Source organism: Canis lupus, chromosome 12 (assembly GCF_048164855.1).
Source record: "Canis lupus baileyi chromosome 12, mCanLup2.hap1, whole genome shotgun sequence".
NCBI classification, from domain to species: Eukaryota; Metazoa; Chordata; class Mammalia; order Carnivora; family Canidae; genus Canis; species Canis lupus.
Genome location: NC_132849.1, coordinates 38,397,304 through 38,412,069, shown reverse-complemented (window position 1 = coordinate 38,412,069; position 14,766 = coordinate 38,397,304). Strand labels below are relative to the sequence as shown.

Genomic DNA, 14,766 nt, shown 5'->3' with positions numbered 1-14,766 from the left:
ATTTTTTTTTTGTCACTTCTGGTTTAGAGTCCATTGAAATCAGCTCTCAAGCAAAAAACATCAACTTTGGAAAAGTTACTTTAGCTAAAAGTTAGTATTTTGTAGAAAAGTAAGTGAAGATAAAGTTGTTGTTTAGCTAAAAGTTAGTATTTTGTAGAAAAGTAAGTGAAGATAAAGTTGTTGTTGATACAAAGCTTCTTTTCCTGGACATTCATTTTCAGACAAAGGAGAACCTTCCAGAAGCACCCAAAACAGCCTTGAACAGCTCCAGTGATAGAAACTGTTCACAATAGTTATTTACATTTAAATTATGATTTCAAAACATTCGTGTAGTATACGTTTTCTGAGTGACCTGAAAATTGCCCCTGGCTTTGGAAGTGGAAAGGTCTAAATAGAATGGGTTAAATCCAAGAACAGTTGATGCTGCCCACAAAAACTTGGAAAGCTTCTAGGGACATTCCAAATTCTTTTAACATTCCTTGCCATCAAACAACAAGGTTTGTTTAAATGATGCACCATATTTGCATCCACCCCTGAAAATACCTACATTTGTATCCTGGAGTCACTCAATTGATGTCACAATGACAACAAAGGAGTAAGTTTCTAGTGGTCTACTGAAAAGAAAGAGCAGAAGGAAACGTGTTGTTGTTATTTTGGCTTATCCCAGTTTGAGATTGGTATGTTTAGAATCTGTTGCAAGGAGATAGCAAAGCTGGAAGCCAGAAAAGCTGAGCCAGCCAGATTGCAGCTGGTGCAAGGAGGCCAAGCCTTGGTTTTGTCTTCATGTGGAGTTCATTGGCCATTGTCTTTCCTAGGAGGATTTAAGGGTTATTTTTTCTGATTAAAAAATTATAATTCATTCCTTGGAAACCGTAGTAAAATGTAGTATTGCTTGAAGAGAGAAAATACGTTTCTTAGTTGAACTTAAACCATCCACATGAAGAAGGAAAGAAAATTATGTTGGATAAATATGATGGATCTGAAGAAACAGATAAACTCTTCCCACTTATTTCCAAGACATTCCAGTGCTACAAAGTCAATTCTGAGTCTGCCTTATTATTAACACAAAGTGAAATCCAAGGTAACCTAATTAATTGCCCACCCTACGTGGGTTTGGTGTTGACAGTGATCCTGATTTCAACACAACTTTCTCATTTGACACATTTGTGTATTTACATTATGAGAATAAAAATGTTTTAAATACTACTGAATGTTTAAATAATAGAAAGAATTAGGAGTTAGGCATTTTATTCTAAGAATGTATTGTTTTTCACTTTTAGAAGTCTTATGGTTGGACACTGCTTTCTGGATGCCCCACAGATGCTTATAAATGTATTCATGAAACACCAGTTATTTAAAATAGATTTTGGGGGGTTTGTTGAATAGCTTTGCAAGTTTCTTGATGTACTTTTAAGCTCCTGAGAGCATTTTATGTTAGAGTTAGCTAATTATGAGGGAAAGAAATTGTCATTTTTAAAACTTTTCTATTAATTAAATAGAAATTTATTGCTGGGTTTCCAGCATGACTCTTGTAATTGCTGTGTATTTAGAGGTTACATTATAGACCCACCTCTGTCCCTCACATTTAAATATCAGTGAGATCAAATTACTGAAGAGATGGTATGAAGTGGTGAGAAATTGAAATGTCACCACAACCTGTAGGATGTGTTGAAGTGGAGTGTGGAGAGAAGCATGCCAAGGTCAGGCAGCTGTGCCCACCTGGCCTGGTATCATGGGGGCAGGAGGCATTGCATATTGGTTTTAGTGTCTCTATGAGCACCTTAAATCCACATAAGTGGCATCTGAAGGTTTTCTTTCTCCAATGCCCTGATCCCCTTACACCCTATATAACCGGTTAACAGAGGCACCCCACCACCAAAGCATATTTATTAAGTTTTCCCGCAGTCTTTACCTTTGATAACTCAGCATTTACTCAGAGAAAGGGAATTCTGTAAGACACAAAGCATCCCACAGGAAATTAATTATTAATATTAACCAAATGAATGATGTAGATAGTGGGTACCAGATAAGGAAGTCCTGATTCAGGCAGGCTCCATGGAGTTATGAAGGTGAGCTGACTTTGCAGGGCAGAAATCTGATGGGGATAGCAGGAGATAAGGGTATCCAAAACAAGACTGGAGCTGTATATGTGGGCCTCTGCACATTCCTGTGAGATAGGAATATTCTTGGTGTGCTTAGGATTAGGGATGTCAGATGAAAACCAGGATTCCCAGTGAAAGGTGGATTTCAGATAAACAATGAACTTTTTCTCATGTAACTATGTCCTATTGCACAGGTGTATATGAAGCCAACTGCACGGGACACATTCGATTCAAAAATATTATTTGTTATTTGCCTGAAATTCACATGTAACCGAATGTCCTGTGTTTTAATTTCCTAAATCTGGCCACCATAGCACGGAGCTGTGCGTCAGCAGCTTGACAGGGGCAGAGGCCGTGAGCACATGGGACAAGAGAAGCGTCTGGAGGGGGTTGGGGTCAGAGTGTGGTGGGACTTTAATGCCAGACAGAGGAGTCTAGAATCTAATTTAAAGCCACTGGGAAGCCACTGAGGGGCTTTGAAAAGGGAAATGACATCAATAAAATTTGCCCATTCAAGGCAGGACCTGGTGGGGCAAAGAGAACAGGTTGCCAAGGCCTGGGTTCTGGTGACAAGAGAAAGAAGGAAACTAGATGGAGACACATGAGAGAAAAAACCGACACGCTTTGTAAACTAATTGGCTAGGGTTACAGCAGGAGAGGAAGCCTTAGAGAGGATGTTATGTTTTATAGTCTATTCTAAGGAATAGCCAATCCGAGAGGTAGCAGCAGTCAGGGAGTTAGGGAGATGAGGATTTTGGTTTTAGACATTTTAACTTTGATACCCTGATGGGACAGTCAGGTAGAAATCCCAAGCAAACAGCTGGAAATGGGAACAGCTTAGGAGGGAGATGAGAAGCAAAAGAGATTGCAGAAGCCAGCACAGATGGGGCATTTCCTACATGCCAAGCCTTCTATGTCCAGTCTCCTGTTTCATGCTCACAACCGCCCGTGGGCAGGCTGCATGGCTAGCCACATTTTATAAAAAAGGGAAAACAGAGGAGAGGTTAAGCAATCTGTCCAGGACTCCCTAGCTAGGGGGGCAGAGATTGGAATGCAGGTGTGTAGGGAGGGGGACAGGCCCCCTGTTCCCTGCTAATTCCCCGAGAGAAGGTCAGGGACCTGCTCTGAATTTCCTTTCTGCATCTGCAAAAGTCAAAAGGCACCAGTCTTTCAAGCTGTCACCCGATTTTTACCTGGATTCCTGGTCTTTAATTTTTTCTAACTGGTAGCTCTCAGAATTCTGCAGCTTTTGGTGCATCTCCCCGAGGCAAAGGGACGAGTTTGTACTTGCATTTATGTATTTGCGTGCTTATTTATTTCCGAAATTGGTTCTCCCTTCAATGCCTCATTTGTTACTTTTCCTTGCTTATCTGGTGAATTCAAGGGTATGCTGAAAGCAGGGTCTAGAAGGTTAAACCCCTTTCTTTGTCCCTGGCTGCCCTCTCGTGGCCGTGCCAGGTAACGATGCCCCGGCCAGGCAGGGACCGTACAGGAGCAGCTAGAAGCAAGCTCTTTAGGAAACCAGTTCACAGAACCACTGCAGAACCATGTGTGGGCTGCTGTGCTAGGAGATTCTGGAAAATGACTTCATGGAATTACATACCCCTCCCCTTACGGTTGGTTGGTCTGAAGGGCAGTTTGAGTAGGCCAGTTTCAGATTTCTCTTAAACTTTGTAACCATGAAAAATATGTCCCCCCCCCCTTTTTTTTAAAGATTTATTTATTTATTCATGAAAGAGAGAGAGAGAGAGAGGCAGAGACACAGGCAGAGAGAGAAGCAGGGTCCATGCAGGAAGCCCAATGTGGGACTTGATCCCGGGTCTCCAGGATTACGCCCTGGGCCGAAAGCAGACGATCAACCACTGAGCCACCCAGGCGTTCTATGGCCCTTCTTTATTTTGTTAGGGGGCACATATTACCAAGTTTGCTTATTAAGCTTTTAATGAGCATATGGGCTTTTATTGTTAAGAATGTTTCCTAGGCCTTTTCTTCTAAATATTTACTGCAAGATACACAGTATAGTTTTTAGTCAAAAGTTAAATAATCTAACTTTCAGGAATATATCCTGAGGAAATATTCATAGATTGAGACCAACACGTATGTAAAAGAATGTTTATCTATTTGTAACGGATAAACTTTGCACAAATATACAGAATTAGGAAATTGTCAAATAGTGTTCCACAATGTGGAATTTTATATAGCTATTAAACTGCATTAAAATATTTAATGTTTATAGTGAATGTTAAATGAAAAAGAGAAGGCAAAAAAAATTATATATAGGGTGTGATCTTCTTTTCTTAAAAATTATATATGTTTAATGAAAAATAGTTAACTAAAATTTACATATCAAAATATTAACAATAGGGAGCACCTGGGTGGCTCAGTAGTTGAATAGTTCAGGTCTTGATCCTGTGGTTCTGGGATCAAGTCCTGCATTAGGCTGCCCACAGGGAGCCTGCTTCTCCTTCTGCCTGTGTCTCTGCCTCTGTCTCTGTGTCTCTCATGAATAAATACATAAAATCCTAAAAAATATATTAACAATAGGAGTCTTTAGTTAGGGGGATAATAAGGATTTTTATTTTCTGCTTTGTCTCTGGGATAAACATGTTCCCCAAGACAAGCATGTACCACCCTTATAGTCGGGAGCCAAAAACAGCATGTCTTTAAGAAGCAGAGAGCTAAGTCCCAGTGTTCTAATTTCTTGCTGTCATGGCTGTCACGGCTGACAATAATGTCTGTGCTAATTCAGCCCCATTTACGGCCTCTTTGCCCAGTAAAGAGCTGTATCCTGTTTATGACAGCATAATTCATTGTAATGGAAAAGATTATGATGCACTAGCCTGGTCTGTGACTTCACTATATTCATCAGCAACAGGAAACAAAGACACACACATTTTTTTTCATAATTGTTTTAGTAATAATTGACAATTGGAGGAAATGAATGGCAGAAAACAATTATGGGCAGACAAGATGGTCAGCAGATCAGACTGGGAAATGCAAAGGAGCCAGTCTCAGTTTTATTCATGCAACGATTTCAGAACATTACAAAGATAGTATTGTTTTGTTTTCAATCCACTCCTGAAATTGCTGTTGTTTTTACCAGCAGTTACACAATTCTTTGCTGGCAGCAGTGATTCCCCAATATGTTTTTGGTTCGGTTATCTGGTAATCGCACATTCAAGGATTTGGTGCTCAATTTTTTATGTATATTAATACTCAGGGTCAGTGTGAACTTCTCCTTGTGCATGTGTGTCCACTACTAATGCTCCTTGAATAATGAACTAGCCATTGGCTGCCCATACATAAAATCCTAGTAGTTTTATTTTCTATTTGAGGTAAAAATATCAAATTCATATTTCTATTTTCCATGAAATGATCCTTGGTCTTCATTTTAGCAGCATGTGGTTGGGGGGACAAACAACAAAAACTCAAACTCATGGTTCATTCTCCAGTGGAATGAGCACAATTAGCAACCACTGAGCTGAAATGTAGGCTGTGTTATCAATTAGGAAAGAGCTAGGTGAGGCAGGTAGTAAATACACCATACTAGGATTTCTCTTCCCTTAGTGGCTTGTGTTCATAAGCATCACTCCATTGTCAGGTTGGGTACCATTAAAATTCTTTGGGTGGGGGAACTAAACATGCAGGGCATGCTTTAACCTTTACTGCAAGTCATATTCTCCTCTGATTAGCCTGATTTGGAGTAAAATTCTGCAGCAGCTCTTGCTTCCAATCTTAAAGAACTCTTACAGGTCATGCTATTTTTGTGGAGTCCTCTAGACCAATGCTGTCCAAGAGAAACAAAATGTGAGCCACAAATGGCATTTTATATTTTCTAGTTGCCACATTAAGAAATAAATAAAAAGAAAGCCACTTAGTTGACTGGGCCACCCAAGCACCCCCATAGAATTAGTCTTTAAAGTATAATTATTTAACTCAGTATATAAAAGCATTATCATTTTGACATGTAATCAATATAAAAGAGTGTTAGTGAGATAGTCTACGTTTCTTTTGGAGGAAGGAGAGGTCTTTGACATCCAGTGTGTATTTTACTCTTAGCACACATCTCAGTTCTGACAAGGTTCATTTTATGTGCTGAATGGATTCAGGTGCCTGGTGGCTCCTGTACTAGACAAATCTAAACCAGAAGAGCTATCGTTACATAAATAGCATCTGAAGTTTGGGCTGTGAGATCCTACTACCTATTCAGGACTCAATCCTCTCCTCTGTGATATATTCAGCCGGCCACTCTTATAAGTATCGACGAAAACTGAATAACTGAAAAGCAAGCAAAAGATTGGCCGTGTTGGCCTATGAGAACAGTTCAACTGTTCATTTAGACTGTGTAACTAATGGATGCCTCACTTGAGAATAGGGTAATAGAAGTTTTTAAAAACTCCCAATTTTTGAAATCTGGGTTGTAAGAAACTTTATTTCATAATGATGTTTTCACATGAACTTAGGCATAAGAGTGGATTTCATTACATAGCCTAAAACGAACTTCCAGAAAGCATTATGAACGTTGTTTCTAATAATGCATAAAACTTAGTACAAAGAAAGAAATCTTTAGTAATTCATACACACACACACACACACACACACACACACACACACACTTTCTAACATTGTGATCCCTTGCTGATGTCTTTTCTGCATTCTGCATTGTCTTATTTGAAGAATAGGAAGTATGCTTCAATAATCCTGTATAACTACTATGCCCTGGGGACTCTCATGCCAGTCAGCTGGAGCGATAAAGATAGCTCTGTGTGCTAAATATGGGGATACAAAAATAGAACTGGTGGAAGTGGATAAAACTAAAAGACTCTGTAGGTTCTTGTGGCTCCGCCAATGGCAGAGTCCTGGAGACAAGGGCCCCGAAGTCCTGGCAATAAGTCCCAGCCCCCTGGACTGATCATAGTTTGGGTTCATTTCTTATTCCATAAGGGTTTGTTTATGAGAGCTAGATTTAAAGCAGTCAGAAAACTCTAAAATCAAAATAAAAGTTAAAGACATTCACAATGTAAGTAATGACCACCCATCACATGAGTGGCAAATTGGTAGTGCACCAAAAGCTTGCTTGTAAGAATTTTCTCAGCCCTCTGAATTCACTTTCCATTTCTCCCATAGAAACAAAATCACAAAGTGACTGGATATGCACACCTAAAGTGCCGTGTACTTCCAGTGAAATTATTACAATATATTTATATTCACAGTATATTACATTAAATTGTTATTCTTTATATAAAAATCAGGATTATTTTTTATGAACATGGATTAAATTATTAATCCATGAACATGGATTACATTATTGCAATGCAGTCATCATGAAGTATAATTATTAATGTATCACTTCTCCATTAGCATATTATATCCTACGTTAATAATATGTTAATAATCACATTGATTATATATGAATAATTAAAACAAAAAAGAACATGCACAACGCACAAATCACCTTATGTCCAAAGCAACAAGCACTGATAGAGGAGCTAAGCGAGCATCAGATGTTGCACCGGGCATGCATGGGAACTAGTATAAAAGATACTAGTTTGTCCCTGAATATTGGTAAGAAAGCAAATTCACCAAAGAGTGAGGAAACAGATGGAATTCTTTTCTAAGGAGGCTCCCTTGCCTACATGACTGGTCAGTGGAGAAGACCTTTGCATCTGTATGTCTGAACTTTGGATTTGCCTTTTCCTTAAGGATGAAGTACATCTGACACTGCTCTTACTGTGTAACCATAATTAGGATCTTTTTTTGTCCCAAATAGGGTGAGTGTTTCCTAAGTAACAGTAGGCAGAGAGGAAGGTGGAGAGAAAGGTTGCGGTGGAGTATATGTGAGTACATGAGGCAGAGGTTTGTGCACAATTGCTCAGGTCTCCAGTGGGGGAAGAAAAGCAGAGTGGCGGGGACTTGGCTATAGGTCTGTGTTATTCCCTGCAGCCTCCAGGGGCAGGGGGGTGGAGGGGGGGATGGGAGTGGGGGGTGGAAGGCGAGGAGGCAGGCATGCGCAGCTGGTCTCTGCATGTAGAGGGTACTTTCTGACTCAGTTTTTTGTATCTTTGTGAGCTGTGAGCTCTTGGATCTTGCAGGTATGACCACGGCTTTTTGTAACCACTAGTAAATGAAGAGCAGGTGGCCAAGTTAGGCACTGGCTAGCCTTCAGGCACGAGGAGCACTGGGTGGTTCCACACGTCAGCAAGAGAACTGAAGGACATTTAGGTGAGTGGAAATTATGTGTGTGGCTCAAGGACAAGAGTCTAGACCGGGAGAATAATGTGTTCCCGTGACTTCCCTCTTCTGGAAGCCCTTCCTGTAATTCCTTCTGGCTGGGAACGGGGAGGCTGTCTCTCTGGTTATGGAGGTCCACCAACCAAGGCCAAGGGTGGCGGCGGTGCCGCATGCTGCTCCAAGAGGTGTGCCGCACCTGGAGCATGCACATCTGTGTTTCCTGCATCTGAAACAACCTCTACCCCCCCACCCCCACGATGAACCCATCCTTCTTCAGGGTCCTCTCTCTCAATTTCTTTTACTTCTAGGACATTTTCTTTAAAACCTTCACCGTGGGAACTACAACCCAGACTGCCTAAAAAATCTGCTGCCCATACTAGTGGGCATTTGAATTCTCTAATTCCACTGCTGAAATTCTCAGTGTGTCTTCTGGAAACCTCACACATTTGTTTTCTCATTTCTCTTTCAAGATTCTAAACACATGAAATCAGCTGCTCTGTCCTCAACCCCACTGAAAATACAATGTCAGAAACTTTCTAAATGATGCGGGAAATAACCTCTTTCCACTTTTATTCCTCTTGATCCCTGCACCACTTAATAAACTAAAATCATCCTCTATTGAAATCTGAGGTGTCACATTGTTCCTGTTTTCTTTCAGTCTTGATAAGTGGTTTTTTTTTTTTTTTTCCTCTGTCCTCAGTTGCAGCCATTTACCAGACATCCTTGTCTTCCATTTCTCTCTAAATCCTTTTTCCCAGGATGCCTGGGTGGCCCAGCGGTTGAGCATCTGCCTTTGTCTCAGGGCGTGATCCTCAGGGAGTCCCGGGATCGAGTCCCATGTCGGGCTCCCTGTGAGGAGCCTGCTTCTCGTCTGCCTGTGTCTCTGCCTCTCTCTCTGTGTCTTTCATGAATAAATAAATAAAATCTTAAAAAAAAATCCTTTCTCCCTCAGAGAGTCTGTTCATGGCTTCCATATGTAAAGAACCCTGTGCTTGCTTATCTAGCGCTGAGGGAATTGTAGCCTGCATTCTAGGACCAAGCATCTGTCCGTATGTTTCTACTCGATGTTCCATCATCACTTCAAACTTAGCCCGTCCAAAATAAAAATCCTACCCTTCTTCCCTTATCTACTCAGCCTCCCTGTGTTCTTTCCTTTTATGATGACATCATCCCATCTGGGTTGGAGCCATCTTTCCTCCATCTTGTTCTTCACCTCCTGGTAACCCAGTAGATCATCCTTCTTGTTAAATGTGTCTCACATTCCATTCCTCCCTTCCTGTCACTAGTATTTCCATTCTCAGTCCTAATCCTAAATTTTTACCTAAATCCAGGACTCTGTCAGAAGCCATCCAGCTGATGGCTGGCTCTCGCGCAGGCTCTCTGCTCCCTTCACACTCCCCACCCTCTTGAGAGAATAATCCGGTCTTGGAGGGTGTTATGACTTTGTTAACATTTGTTAAGTAGAGCCCTGGGTTGCTGGATGGCGAGCGAAACAAAAGACCACAACAGACACTACAATAGAGAGATTTACTACTCACAGGTCCCGGATGAAGCTCACTGCACACCTTAGGGGCTACACAGGGAGGTCAAGACGGGGTACAGGCATGGACCCGGATACATGCCTTTATTAGAGGCTGTGGGTGGAATGCTTTGGGGTTCCTGGGCTCAGGCCAGATTAGTTGATTCAAACCACAAAGTATGGCTTTTGGTAAGCTCCACTGGGTCTTACCTAAGGGTAGCATAAGGAAAGGCCCTGGGAGGCTGGGGAGGCTTTAGGGAAGTCCTGTAAGGAACTCACGTTAACCTGTCACGCTGTGGTGTTATCTAAGGCAAGCCCTTGTGTGAGGCTAGTGGGGCTAGTGGCTAATGGATGCTGAGGCAGCAACACCATGATGCAAGGCTGCACACTACCTGGGATCTTAGCCAAGTTTCAGTGAATGGAAATATATTCAAAGTAGTTATATCGGTTATAAGAAAAAGTGTTTGTCATGAAAGCACAAGAAGTAAAGCTGAGAACTGCAAGGGCCTCCGTCCAGAATCTAGGTGATCAGAGCCTGAAGCCATCAATGCTGGACCATGATGGTTTCTACCTCCATTCTTCAGAGGCTCTGCTCACCTCCCCTGCTTTCCCTGTTGCCTTTCCTACCTCTACCTCACCAAGTGCAGGACAGAGGATGTCCATCAGCTCCTCAGTATGGTCTTATTTTTTTCAAGTACTGGTAGAAATGGATAAATGTCTTGCTTTCAATTCCAAAGTCTCGAGAAAGAATCTCACTATCAGAACAGCTTAAACTTGCCTCAGGTGTCAATTTCCTGCCTAGTCATTTATGAGCTTGGCAGAAGAGTCACAGTGCTCATCCTGAGGATGGTGGCAGTTTTTAGAAAAGAACCTTGTGCTTGTATAAAAGCTATGTCTTACACACCTGGCCGTCAGTGTAATAGAGCATTTTATTTTATTTTTTTACTTCTCTCTACCAGACCCTAGCCAACAGGTCTCCTAACTTTGCCTGAAATGTCACTCTCTATGTGGATTTCCCTGTGCTGATCTAGGTGACTGGGGTTCCGCCACTCCCCTTTCTTTCTCTCAGTCTAAATCCTATAGGCTTCTAGACCCTGTACATATCTGCCCTGTTTGATGAAGACACCATCAGTCTTCAAGGACATTGCCCGCTTCAGACACACTATAACACGCCATCTATCTAATACATTTAATCACATTATGTTTGGTGATACTACTTTCACTTATCAAGTCATTAGATGCCTGCATGGTTCATTTTCCAGGACTTTCGTTTCTCATCAACTTAGCTATAAATTCCCTGAGATATAAGCCATATGAGGATCACTGGGACCATCTATCTGCAGGTTATCACACATACATTCATAAGATAATAAAATTTTAAGAATGGCGTGATTAGAGTTGATTTTTTTTCTTTGTGCTTTTCTGTACTTTTCAGATCATTTGTGGTGAACATACATGAATTTTGAAATCACACGCATACAAAGAAACACAACTCACTTTTCAGAAACCATAACCATTCCAAATAGGAACGAGTGGATCCCTGATACCTTGACATAAAGTTTGGTTAGCTGAGCTTTTCTAAATAATCTTGTGACTTAGGATGGTGATATGGGAAGAGAGATAGTTTTGAAATCTGGAGCACAAGACTGGGAAGGGTGGCCAAAGTAGAGAGCCTTGGGATAGGCCTGGCCCACAGGGACTGCCAAAGAGGATTGAGTATTATAAAGAGTGATGAGTATATTGTACAGACCTTGAGTGTTCAGCTAAAGAAGGGTGTAACACAAACCTTTAATTCCTCTTCTTCCTTCTGAGATCCCATTCAAATGAGGTCAAAGATTTCGGGTTTGGTTTTTGTTTTGAAGGTTTTATTTTATTTATTTGAGAGAGAGAATGAGAGAGAGAGAGAGAGAGAGAGCAATCATAAGCAGGTGGAAAGGGCAGAGGGAGAAGCAGGCTCCTTGCTAAGCAGGGAGTCCGATGTGGAACTCTATCCCAGGACTCTGGGATCATGACCTGAGCCAAAGGCAGACATTTAATGGACTGAGCCACTCAGGCACCCTGCTGTGTTTTTTTAAAGTCACAAATACACAGTGACAATATTTTGAGAGCTGGAAAACAGACATTTGGCTACTAATTCAACAATAGAAATCAGAAAATGAATCCGATTTACACTGACAAACCCTTCAAAGACCCAGGAATTAGTAGCCCAGACACCCTGAAACTGCAGGTGAAGATGAGGCCAATACGAGGAGGAGTGGTTCAAAATCTTAAAAAGCAGTTAGCTTTCCAGATCCCTGCCCTACTTCACACAGTTGGGATACTGCCCCTCTCTCACTGTTTTGCTGGATTCTGGTGGTTTATTCTCTCAAGAAGTTAAAACATGGGGTGTGTAGACTGGAGACTCTGATCCTTGGATGGAACCCAGCTAAGGCAGGCATTATATACTTAAAACTAGAGATTTAATTGAAAGTGAACACCACCCCTCTACTCCCACTCACCTCCTAGAATGGTGTAGGCAAAGCAGAAAATGTAACTGCTAATAGGTTCTAGGTTTTGTATCTTAAGCCTTGACCACAGAAGAAGAATGTTCTGGCTCCGTGTCTGAAAAGCATGGGGCAGTGACTCATAGGGTAGAGAATCATCTGCCTGAATCAAATCAGTTGTTCATCCCTGAAACACTCAAATGTGGCCAAAGTAAGACAAGAACTAGGACTACTCCACTTTGGGTCACATGCCCGTGCCCATCGCTGGACCAATGAACTTTGCCCAAAATACCAAAGAAGTTCCAAAGGTAGGAGGGACAGATGAGGTTGTCACTAAGAGTGGGCATGTTAGGTGGTGTCAGAGATGTCAGCTGAAACTCCTTAACCTCCTCTGTAGGCAATGGTGTTATGTAGGCAGAGGTACTATGAAGGCTTAAAGCTGCTTTACTAATGTAAGAAATGCAACCCTGTTTGTTCCCTGTCATCGTCTTTTTTTTTCCTTTTTAAGGATTTTATTTATTTATTCACAAGACACACACACACACACACAAACACACACAGAGGCAGAGACCAAGGCAGAAGGAGAAGCGGGCTTCTCGCAGGGAGTGCGACGTGGAACTTGATTCCAGCACCCCAGGATCATGCCCTGAGTCAAAGGCAGACGCTCAACTGCTGAGCCACCCAGGCGTCCCTCTGTCATAGTCTTTTACGGTTTTTCTGTCTTTTGATTCCTAGTCTGGTTCAGTTTCCATGTTAGCACCCCAGTGATCAGATTCCTAGATAACTGGGCAGGGAAGGGCATGTAGAGGTGCCTTTCATGGGCAGTGGACTGTAGGACTGACCATTCCCAGTCACCTAGGGTCTCCTCCACCACTGCCCACGCAGCAGCCCCAACATGTGTCAGATCAGTAGAGGCTGGGAGAGCGCTGCCAAGCACACACAGCCAGAGGAGCCACGTGGCCTCTTTTTGGAATAGTACTAAAGAATTAACTTCTGGGAAGAATTTCTCATCTGTTTTCCAGATAAGATTGATTAGAACCATCTACCCAGTTTTGCAGATTCCATGAAAGAATGGATGAATTGTCCCGTCTGGCATGGCTATGTTTAGTTCACATTTCTCAGAAGAGTGCTGGCTCCGCCAGACAGCGGAAGCCTCTTTACCTTCAGACCTCCTTCTGAGAAGAGGAGCTAGAGGTCCCAGATGTGAGCCCCAGGCTGGCCAGAGGGCCTCACTACAGGTAGGAAGGGTGGCCTCATTTGGTATCCACTAGACAACTCCCTGGACTTTTCATTCACCTTTTGCTAAGGTTCTGGCAGCTAAACATGCTTTCTATTTGCCAGTTGTCCTTGCCTCCCTTACATTTCCCCACCCTCAGCCCTCCCAACCAAGTCAGTTCCCTTTGTTATTTTTGGTATAAAGAACTTTCCTTCCATTAATTTCAAGGCTTCAGAAAAGCAGTTAAAGAAGGTTGAGTTGAGGAAAGACACCTGATCCTCTTTTCTGTGTACCCACACACACACACACACACACACACCCTACACCTGTGGAGCTGAACTGATTAAAAATGGATTCATCCTTTTGCTTGTTATTTAATAATAGTCTTTGCATTTTGTTGGTGAGTTCAGGCAGTCCATAATGCTATGAATAGTTAATAGCATTATTTTCTATTTAATATTCTTTTCCTTTCTTCTCCTCATTCTTTTGGACTTTTCAAGTTTTCCTTATTCTAGTTTCTCCCCTCTAGTGTTTTGGAAGTTACGTCTTCTATTTCTTTTCTTGTAAGTGGTTGCACATAAAAGACATTTTTTGATGTAACAAAGTCTAATGCTAAAAAAACAAACAGAAAACTAAAGTCTAATGCTAATGTCTTCATCTTGACATCTTTTTCTGAATAACACAAAGGCCCTAGAAACCTTTCATTCTAATCTCATTCTCCCATCTGTCATCTTATCACTGCTGAAAGTTTTAGCTCTACTTTTTTTCTCTTGTAAACAATTTTGTTGAGGTATAATTGACATATAATAAAAGGTGCATATTGTAAGTATATAGTTTGATGTCTTGATATATGTAGACACCCAGGAATCCATCACCACAATCAAGATCATAAACGGTCACTTAAAAAATAAAACGGATCAGGTTCACACTCAAGCGTAACTGGTAACATGTGACCAAGGCCTGCTTTCTGTTACCCCTTTTTACTTAAGAAGTTCTGTGGTTTCTGGACAGAATTAACTATAATAATCATTCATCAAAGCCCACTAGCCATGTGCCAACTGCTTTATAGTAAATTAGTTCTCGTTGCAGTCTTTATTCTCTTTAATTTTTAATTATAAAAACAGCAGAGGTTTATTATAAATAAATGTATTCAATATAAAAAATTAATAGTGTGAAAAAAGAAAGACTTGCAACACTTGCAAGTCTTATTTTCTT

At 41.4% G+C, this 14,766-nt stretch overlaps 1 protein-coding gene across 2 annotated transcripts in view; it reads left to right on the top strand.

Moving 5' to 3' along the window:
• The window catches only part of RASGRP3 (RAS guanyl releasing protein 3), a 98,730-nt gene that overhangs the window by 752 nt on the left and 83,212 nt on the right, over positions 1 to 14,766 (top strand). Inside the window, exons 2-3 of one of the 2 annotated variants that reach the window (XM_072770557.1) lie at positions 7,873 to 7,939; positions 8,195 to 8,324. The exons of the other annotated variant lie outside the window; for it this stretch is intronic. The gene's annotated coding sequence lies outside the window, so the exon portion shown is untranslated. The remainder of the gene's footprint in view (positions 1 to 7,872; positions 7,940 to 8,194; positions 8,325 to 14,766) is intronic. 2 annotated transcript variants of the gene reach the window in all.